The following is an 8,117-nucleotide window of genomic DNA, read 5'->3' as shown; positions in this document are numbered from 1 at the left end:
GAGGCTTTAGGCAAGCTTCCTTAGTACTCAAACTCAATGTGTGTCTCCTAGTGATCCAATCCCAGACTTGCAGGTAATTTTAGCACTTTCCCCTATGAACAGCTTACTGAGGACCCTAAACTGTTTCAGAAGACTTCCTGTCTCAGTCAGAACACACTGAGTCCCAATACGCCCCTATGTTTATCCCTAAGTCATTGTGAAAAATCTAGAGGGCAATTCTTAAAATGGTTAATAGTAAATTTATAATTAGAAAATTATAGGGATTGTGAAACTAAGGGATTAATACATATCCAAAATATATCTTTTTATATTTATAAATATATATATAAATATATCTTTTTATAGTTATTACATACATATGTATACCTATTTTTAATATATAAATGTTAATTGCTCATTAATATTTATATATTATTTATATACAAATTCGGAGAAGACAATGGCACCCCACTCCAGTACTCTTGCCTGGAAAATCCCATGGACGGAGGAGCCTGGTGGGCTGCAGTCCATGGGGTCGCTAAGAGTCGGACACAACTGAGCATCTTCACTTTCAGTTTCCACTTTCATGGATTGGAGAAGGAAATGGCAACCCACTCCAGTGTTCTTGCTTGGAGAATCCCACGGACGGGGGAGCCTAGTGGGCTGCCATCTATGGGATCACACAGAGTCGGACACGACTGAAGTGATTTAGCAGCAGCAGCAGCATATACAAATTATTTATAGTTAATACATTTTGTATGCATGCATGTGTGTTAAGTCACTTCAGTTGTGTCTGACTCTTTGCAACCCTATAGCTCCTCTGTCTATGGGATTCTCCCAGCAAGAATACTGGATTGGGTAGCCAAGCCCTCCTCCAGGGGATCTTCCTGACCCAGTGATCAAACTCACATCTCTTGTGTCTCCTGCATTGGCAGGAGGATTCTTTACCACTAGCGCCACCTGGGAAGCCCACATATTTTGCATATATATTCAAAACAACACCTGATAGCCCAGCTGAAAAAAAAATAATAATAGTAATCAAAGCTTTTTCTAGCACATAATGTGAAAAACAGCAGAATTTCATACACTAGGCCATATTTCCTTCAAAATTGCCCAGAATGCTTATTTTCCAAGCCATAGTAAAATTCAGAAGCATTTTGAAAATGTTATTAGTCAGCAATTCAAATTCCAAGACAAGCTCTTTATTTTCTTTCTATAATTCTGTGCAAAACACTTACTTGATTTATTTGCAGCAGTACAGTCTGAATGTCAGACCACTCCCCCTTCTGGCTTATTGTGAATATATATATATATATATTTGGGGGTGGTGGTGAGAACACTCAAGTTGTCTCTAAATTAACATCTCATATTTAATCTGCAATATGGATTTACTGACAAAAGTAATACATATCCTTTCAAAAGTCAAAGAGAAGTGGTAATTTGGAGAAAATGTAGTGATTATTAATCATGAAGAAAGAGTCGAACCATCAACAGTAATTTCCTACCTTCTGTATTTTACCAGGGTTCCAAAGCCAATTTAGTCCTACACGTATATTCTCCCAAGAGAACCTTCAAATTGTTGGAAGCATGCTTTATTCTTTGGTCAAAGAGGCAAAGATCAACTTAGCATGAAAAAGCACTGGTCAAAGACACTAGATTCTTTTTTGTTTTTTTTTTTCTTTTTTATGGAACGCTTCACAAATTTGCGTGTCATCCTTGCACAGGGGCCATGCTAATCTTCTCTGTATCGTTCCAATTTTAGTATATGTGCTGCCGAAGCGAGCACAAGACACTAGATTCTTAACTTTTTCACTGCTACTTTAATAATCTTGGGAAAATACCTGTGCCTTTTGCATCTAAGTTTCCCCACCTGGGAAGTGAGGAATACAATCCAGATTTTGTACATTTCAAATTTCTATGGCTCTAGAGTTTTTTGACATGAGATGTGAGGCTAGGCCACTTGTACTATAAACAGACACCAACACTCACAAGACAGCAATAGTTTAGACCCTTTCCTTCTATCCCTTTAGATATATTGACTGATATTAATAATGATGAGGGCTTGAAGTTCCTCAGCTCTAGAGGTTTAATTCTGGTTAGGAGACCCTGAGGGATTTTCTCTTCTTTCATCAGAGGGAAAAAAATAACTTTCTCTTTCAACTTTGCAGTTCTCATTAGTTGCAGAGCTTTGTGTAATGTGACTTGTAAAACTCTTCTGGGAATCTCTGGGGGTTTAAAACTTGCTAAGTTCATATTCTGCCCATAACCAAGGCTTCCTGCTACTTCTTAAGTTTTTCTTTGGTAGGAAGCAGAGTGAATTCCATCCCTAATGCTCATTCAATTCACTCTTCCACTCATCATAAACACTTTTCCTCTAATCATGGAATCTTTCCCTGGGTATTATTGAAGGGCTTACATTGTTTAAAGACTGTACTATGGGAGAACTCAGAAAAGTATAATGAATGATTTTTTCTTGCAGGAATTTATACTTCAGTGGAAGATATGCTACCGAACCAAATTTTGGTGTGCTGGTCTGTGCATAGTAAAGCTAATTTACTGATGCTAGGTTGTGGTGAAGAAAAGCGCAGCATTTATTTCAAATCTGAGCAATGACATGGGTTGCTAATGCTGAAAAATTCGATATCCCTGATAGATTTCAAGGAAGAATTTTAAAAGGCAAGTTAAGGGAAAGAACCACAAGTTGTGTGATGGAGTCATTCACCATTCTCTGACTGGAGGTGATGTCACAGGTGCTAACATCATCAGTCCAGCCAATCTGGGGCTGAATGTTCATGATCATCATGCAATTAGCTTCTTCTACTTAGTGGGGGTTTTAGTATCTCAAAACAACTCAGAAATATGTGTCAGACACTCTTATCTAATTCCTTCATGGAGGAGCTAAAGATTCTATGACTCTGATATGTTACTGATGCATGTATTTATTTAAATCGTCACCAGTTCTCCCAGCCCAGCTGCTAATTTTTTTGTTTCTGTATATTCACATTCTTCCAGTCATTAGCACTTGAGTCAGCCTTTTGTAACCTAGGAAAGGCTGATCAACTAACATTTTTCTCAAAAAAAAAAAGAAAGAAGCAGCAGGCAGAGGACATTGAGGGGATGGTCTTTCCTTTAGGATATAGAGTCTTGCTTGGTTACAACCCCCTTTTTTGATATTCCTCAGTCATAAGAGGGAATAAATGCAGGATAAGAAAGGAAATAAAGTTATGGATAGAAAGGTTAAGCATAAACTTGGCAACAGAACTTGGTTTTAGGGACACATGATTGCAGAATAGTGATAGTGCCAGGGTAAAATGGATCATATTGTAGAGTGCTGAGGACTCAGCACACAAGTAAGATAAGAGAAAATGGAGCAGAATGGTCAGAGCAGGTGTCATGGAGAAATGTTGTGAAGATTTCTAAATTAAGAGGGGGCATATTTTAGTTCACGGTTAAGAAAAACTATTTTGTTGTAGCCCAATACTTCCAGTGATGTAATGACTGTGTAAAATTGGTTAAACATATTTTTAAAATATTATATCTAGGTAGATAGATATAATGACATTGAAATGCTTAAACATTTAAAGAATATATATGGATCTGTAATAAACACCTAGAAAGATGCTAAGCATTATGAGTTATTAGGAAATACAAACTAAAAGCACAATGTGATTGTACTACATAACTATTAGAATGTCTGAAAATTAAAGAAAAGAGATTGGTTTAAAATTTGAAAGAACTATAACTAATACACTGCTCTGAAGATATAAAAATTATAAAAATATGTTGGCATTTTGGCAAACTGTCTGCTAGCTTTTTAAAAATTTTAACCTATGCAATTTCCAGACAAAAAAAGTTACATATTCAAGTGTCTCTGCTCTTCTCTCTAAATAAGAAAAGATTACTTTGAAATAATTCAACACATAATCATAAAATGACTCTGAAAGGTGAAAAGGATAACGGATTAGTTAGGAATGTCAGGATTTGTAGAATGTTACGCGTTATGTTACACAGTGTGTTCCAAATACTTCATTTTATGTCTCATGTACTCAAATGGGGATGTAGAAAGTCCTGCAAACTTCACCCCAAGTTGTTCCTAAGAATAAGAAAAAAAGGGAAATAAAAGTAAAGGAAAAGTAGAATTAAAAATCATTTGTTTCCGTCCAAAAAGATCAGGAAATCAGCAGGAACTTTAATAGGGAGACACATAGCCATTGAGTGAGGACCCAAATCTGCCTGCAGCTATAGAATCAGCAGACCTGAGATTCAAACTGTCTCACCTCATGCATGACAGCCAGGTCTGACTGCCTACAATAGCATTGCTAGAAGCACCTGAGGGTAACCCATCTACACTTTACATCAAGACGAACAGTATCCTGTACCACAAGAAAAAGATCAAGAACTTTAAAAGGATGGAAGTTGTGCACCGGTTTTCATGGTTTTCCAAGCTAATGGAATCAAGTTTGAAATCAATAGCAGAGACAATGGGAAAATACATAAGCAAGTGGAAATTAAACAATCAATTTCTAAATAATCCATGGGTCATAGAGGAGGTCTCAAAGAAAGTAAAAATGTGTATAGCTGAATGAAAACAAAATTACAACTCATTAAACTTCTGGGGTACAGCTAAGCAGCTCTAAAAGGGACATTTATAGCAATAAATGCTTACTTTAGAGAAGAGGGAAAGTCTCAAGTATAGTCTAAATTCTAAGTTGAAATTAGAAAAAGAGGATGAAAATTGATTCTGAACTTCATTTTGTATTAAGTGCAATGCCTTTAAAAATCCTAGAAAGGTTTCATGTGCTTGTTTTTTGTAGAAAAAGACAAGATTATTTTGTACTGTATATGGAAAGTCACAAGCCCTTGAATAGCTACAATAATCTTGAATAAAATGAAAGCAATTACACCTACTGTATGGCTACATTAATCAAGACAGGGTGCTATTGACAGAATTCATCAAAGAGTCTGACTCTATATTTTTCTTTTCTCTGCAGTTCATAAGCCTTTACATCCTTCCTCTTCTCCTTGTGCCACACAACTGAGCAAGCAGATAAAAAAGGCCGGTGCCCCAACCATGAAAGCTTCTGCATGGAAAACTCTCACCCTGTATTAGCTCCCTAGTCCTCATAAAAATGCCAGGCCAGACTCCTTTTTCCCACTGTCTCAGATAACTTAAGATCTCTTTTGGAACTATCCTTTATATTGGGAGTTTCTCATTCTTAGTAAAGGGGTGTAAATAATCTCTCCATATGAAATATTCTTTACATTGCATATATCAATGTTTTTAAATACTTCTCAAGCCATTTAAAAATATTTAATTGAATTTAAATGCAACAGTGTTTTGTTACATCTTACAGTTAAAATATATCTTTTATTTCCTCTATGAACTTTGCTGATATATGCATATATATATATTTATAGGTTTTTAAGGATCATCTTGTCATACTTCTGTGCAGCAAAAATGTTCATAGGTTTATTTTAAAAGTGTTTAAAATATATATTTTTATAAAGAGAAAATCTGATTAAATGTAAAAATTAAAATTTGGGCATAAAATTATTCCTGGATAAAACTAATATATCCATCAATAATATTTCTTTTTGCTAAAACAGCATTGATCAGGATTATTTTTATTCCAGTTTTTAAAAATAAATGCTGATCAATTTTCTGAATTTCTTCTGTAAGATAGCTTTAATAGTCTAATGGTCTTTCACTGACAGTTATTTTTAATAATTTATGGGGGAACAATCTTATTACTTCCCTTTTCTACTGTTTTCAAAAGAAATGATGTGAAATCTACTGAACATGTAAAAAAAGAATCTTTGTCTATCATTAATTTTTGACTTTTCAGTTTGTGAAAAATTTATCACAGTAGAATTTTCCAGTTATTATCAAATTATTGCCAATTATAATTGTTTACTTATTGCTTATAAATCTTTTGACTAACTTTCCATATTAGCAAATTTAGAGAAAATAAAAATACTATTTATTTCAATCATCTAATTCAGATTTTTTTTTAATTAAAATTTGATTAGCCTATAACACACTTTAGCTATCTATGTATCTATCCCTCTATTTACCTAACTTTGAAAAGATATGAAGTTTACAGATTTCACTCATTCTATTTAGGAAACTCTCTGTGATAAAATTTATTTGAGAAAAATAGGACCTATGCTGCCAGAAGATGAACTAAAAGTACTTTCCCCACATTCCTCCCACTTATTAAAACTAGAAAGTGGGCATTATGCACAAAACTTATTGAAGAGATCTCTGGGATCAACATAGGTCCTCTCACAAAAAAAAAGAAAAAGAAATCAACAAAACCCCTGCTTTCTCTAGTCAAAGCACAAGGAAACAGGCAGCCTATCAAAAATGAAGAAAACTGTTAGAAAATAAACTTTTTAGTACATCTAAACACCACAAAAAATACTCTGACCCCACCTTCACCCTTGTCAAAAAAGACCAAGTGGGACACTTGAACTTTCATCCTTTTGATAAGATGTCCTAACGTCTTCTCTCGGATGATGTCAGGAAAAGGTAAGTAGGGGTCAGGATTCATGAAGCCTGGTAGAGAGTTTGCCTCTTTGCTAAGTGAACAACAAACAGAAAAACCCAAAAAAATACACAGAAAACATAAATAGTCAAACTTCTGAAGACTAAAAACAAAGGAAAAATCTTGAAATTAGTGAGGACGAATGACATTCTATCTATGGGGGAAAAGCAATGTGAAGAGCAACAGATTTTTTTCATCAGAAACAGAAGAAAGTGTGTTTCAGAGAAATGAACATCTTTGACAGTTGAGGGGTGGCATGGGTGGTCAGGATTCCATAAACATGAGCCCTTAACAGAAACACCTAAATTTCCAGAGTAAATATCTTCTGCTTAACATCATTCAGTTGTACAAAGAGCAAATGCAAATGATCTAACACTAATAATCACCTTATTTCAAGTTTTTATTTTGAATTTGTTCAATTTACTTTTTATTGAGATGATGAGGAAACTTTGGTTTATAACATATAATAATTTCATGTGCATAGCATTGTATGCCTAACTTTATATATAGCACAGTGTGCTAACTACCAAAATTTTAGTTCCCATCTGTCGCCGTGTAATTGACCCCCTTTCCCCATTTTGCCTTCCTTCCCAACTGCTTCTCCTCTGGTAGCTACTACTCTGTTTTAGGTGTCTGTATGCTTGGATTTGTCTGTTTGGATTTGCTTGGATTTGTTTGTTCAGTGATTTTATTTGCTTAAGTTTTTCTTTTTGTAATCCACATTATAAGCTTTACAATTTTTATTTTATTGATTTATTTATTTGCTGGGTCTTGAGTGCTCTGCGGGCTTTTCTCTGGTTGTGGTGAGCAGGGTCTATTCTCTAGTTGTGGTGTGCGGGCTTCTCACTGCAGTGGCTTCTCTGGTCGCAGAAGTATAGGGTCTAGGGCTCGCAGACTTCAGTAGTTATAGCATGTGGGCTTGCAGTTGCAGCGCCCGGGCTCTAGAGTACAGACTCAATAGTTGTGGTGCCAGAGCTTAGATGCTCTGCGGCATGTGGGATCCTCCTGGGTCAGGGGTGGAATTTGTATCTCCTGCACTGGTGAAGGTGAAGTCGCTCCATTGTGCCTGACTCTTTACGACCCCACGGACTGTAGCGTACCAGGCTCTTCCATCCATGGGATTTTCCAGGCAAGAGTAGTAGAGTGGGTTGCCATTTCCTTCTCCAAAGTATCTCCTGCATTGGTAGGCAGACTCAACCACTGAACCACCAGGGAAGTCCCCATATTACAAGCTTTTAAAATGAGAAATACCAGCTCATAAAGATACAGTTGAGAATACAATGGCATTGTCTCAAATCCCACATGTCATATTTTAGAAACTGTAACATCTAATTTTGTATTTAATTTAGCATATATTTACCATAAAGTGGAAATAAGCATTAATAGTATAGTCATAAAAAGGGAGAACTGTCTCAGAGAACATTGAACATAATATTTCATTTTAAAAAGCATTGTAAACCAATGCAATTTTATGACATATATTTTCTCTAAACACCAAATATTTTCAATTATTTTTTTCAGTGTAAAGCCATTATCCAAGAAGACTAACCAAGATTTACTATCCTCAATTTTTTGCTTTTTCCTTTATTG

The 8,117-nt window shown here is 35.4% G+C and overlaps 1 non-coding gene across 1 annotated transcript; it reads right to left on the bottom strand.

The window, feature by feature from the left end:
• Positions 1-1,658: 1,658 nt before the first annotated feature.
• On the bottom strand, positions 1,659-1,765 carry LOC133041775 (U6 spliceosomal RNA). The gene has a single exon (XR_009689348.1). It is a non-coding gene; the product is annotated as a U6 spliceosomal RNA (small nuclear RNA).
• Positions 1,766-8,117: the final 6,352 nt, after the last annotated feature.

This window comes from Dama dama, chromosome 20 (assembly GCF_033118175.1).
Source record: "Dama dama isolate Ldn47 chromosome 20, ASM3311817v1, whole genome shotgun sequence".
Taxonomy (NCBI): Eukaryota; Metazoa; Chordata; class Mammalia; order Artiodactyla; family Cervidae; genus Dama; species Dama dama.
This window is presented reverse-complemented; position numbering and strand designations above follow the sequence as displayed.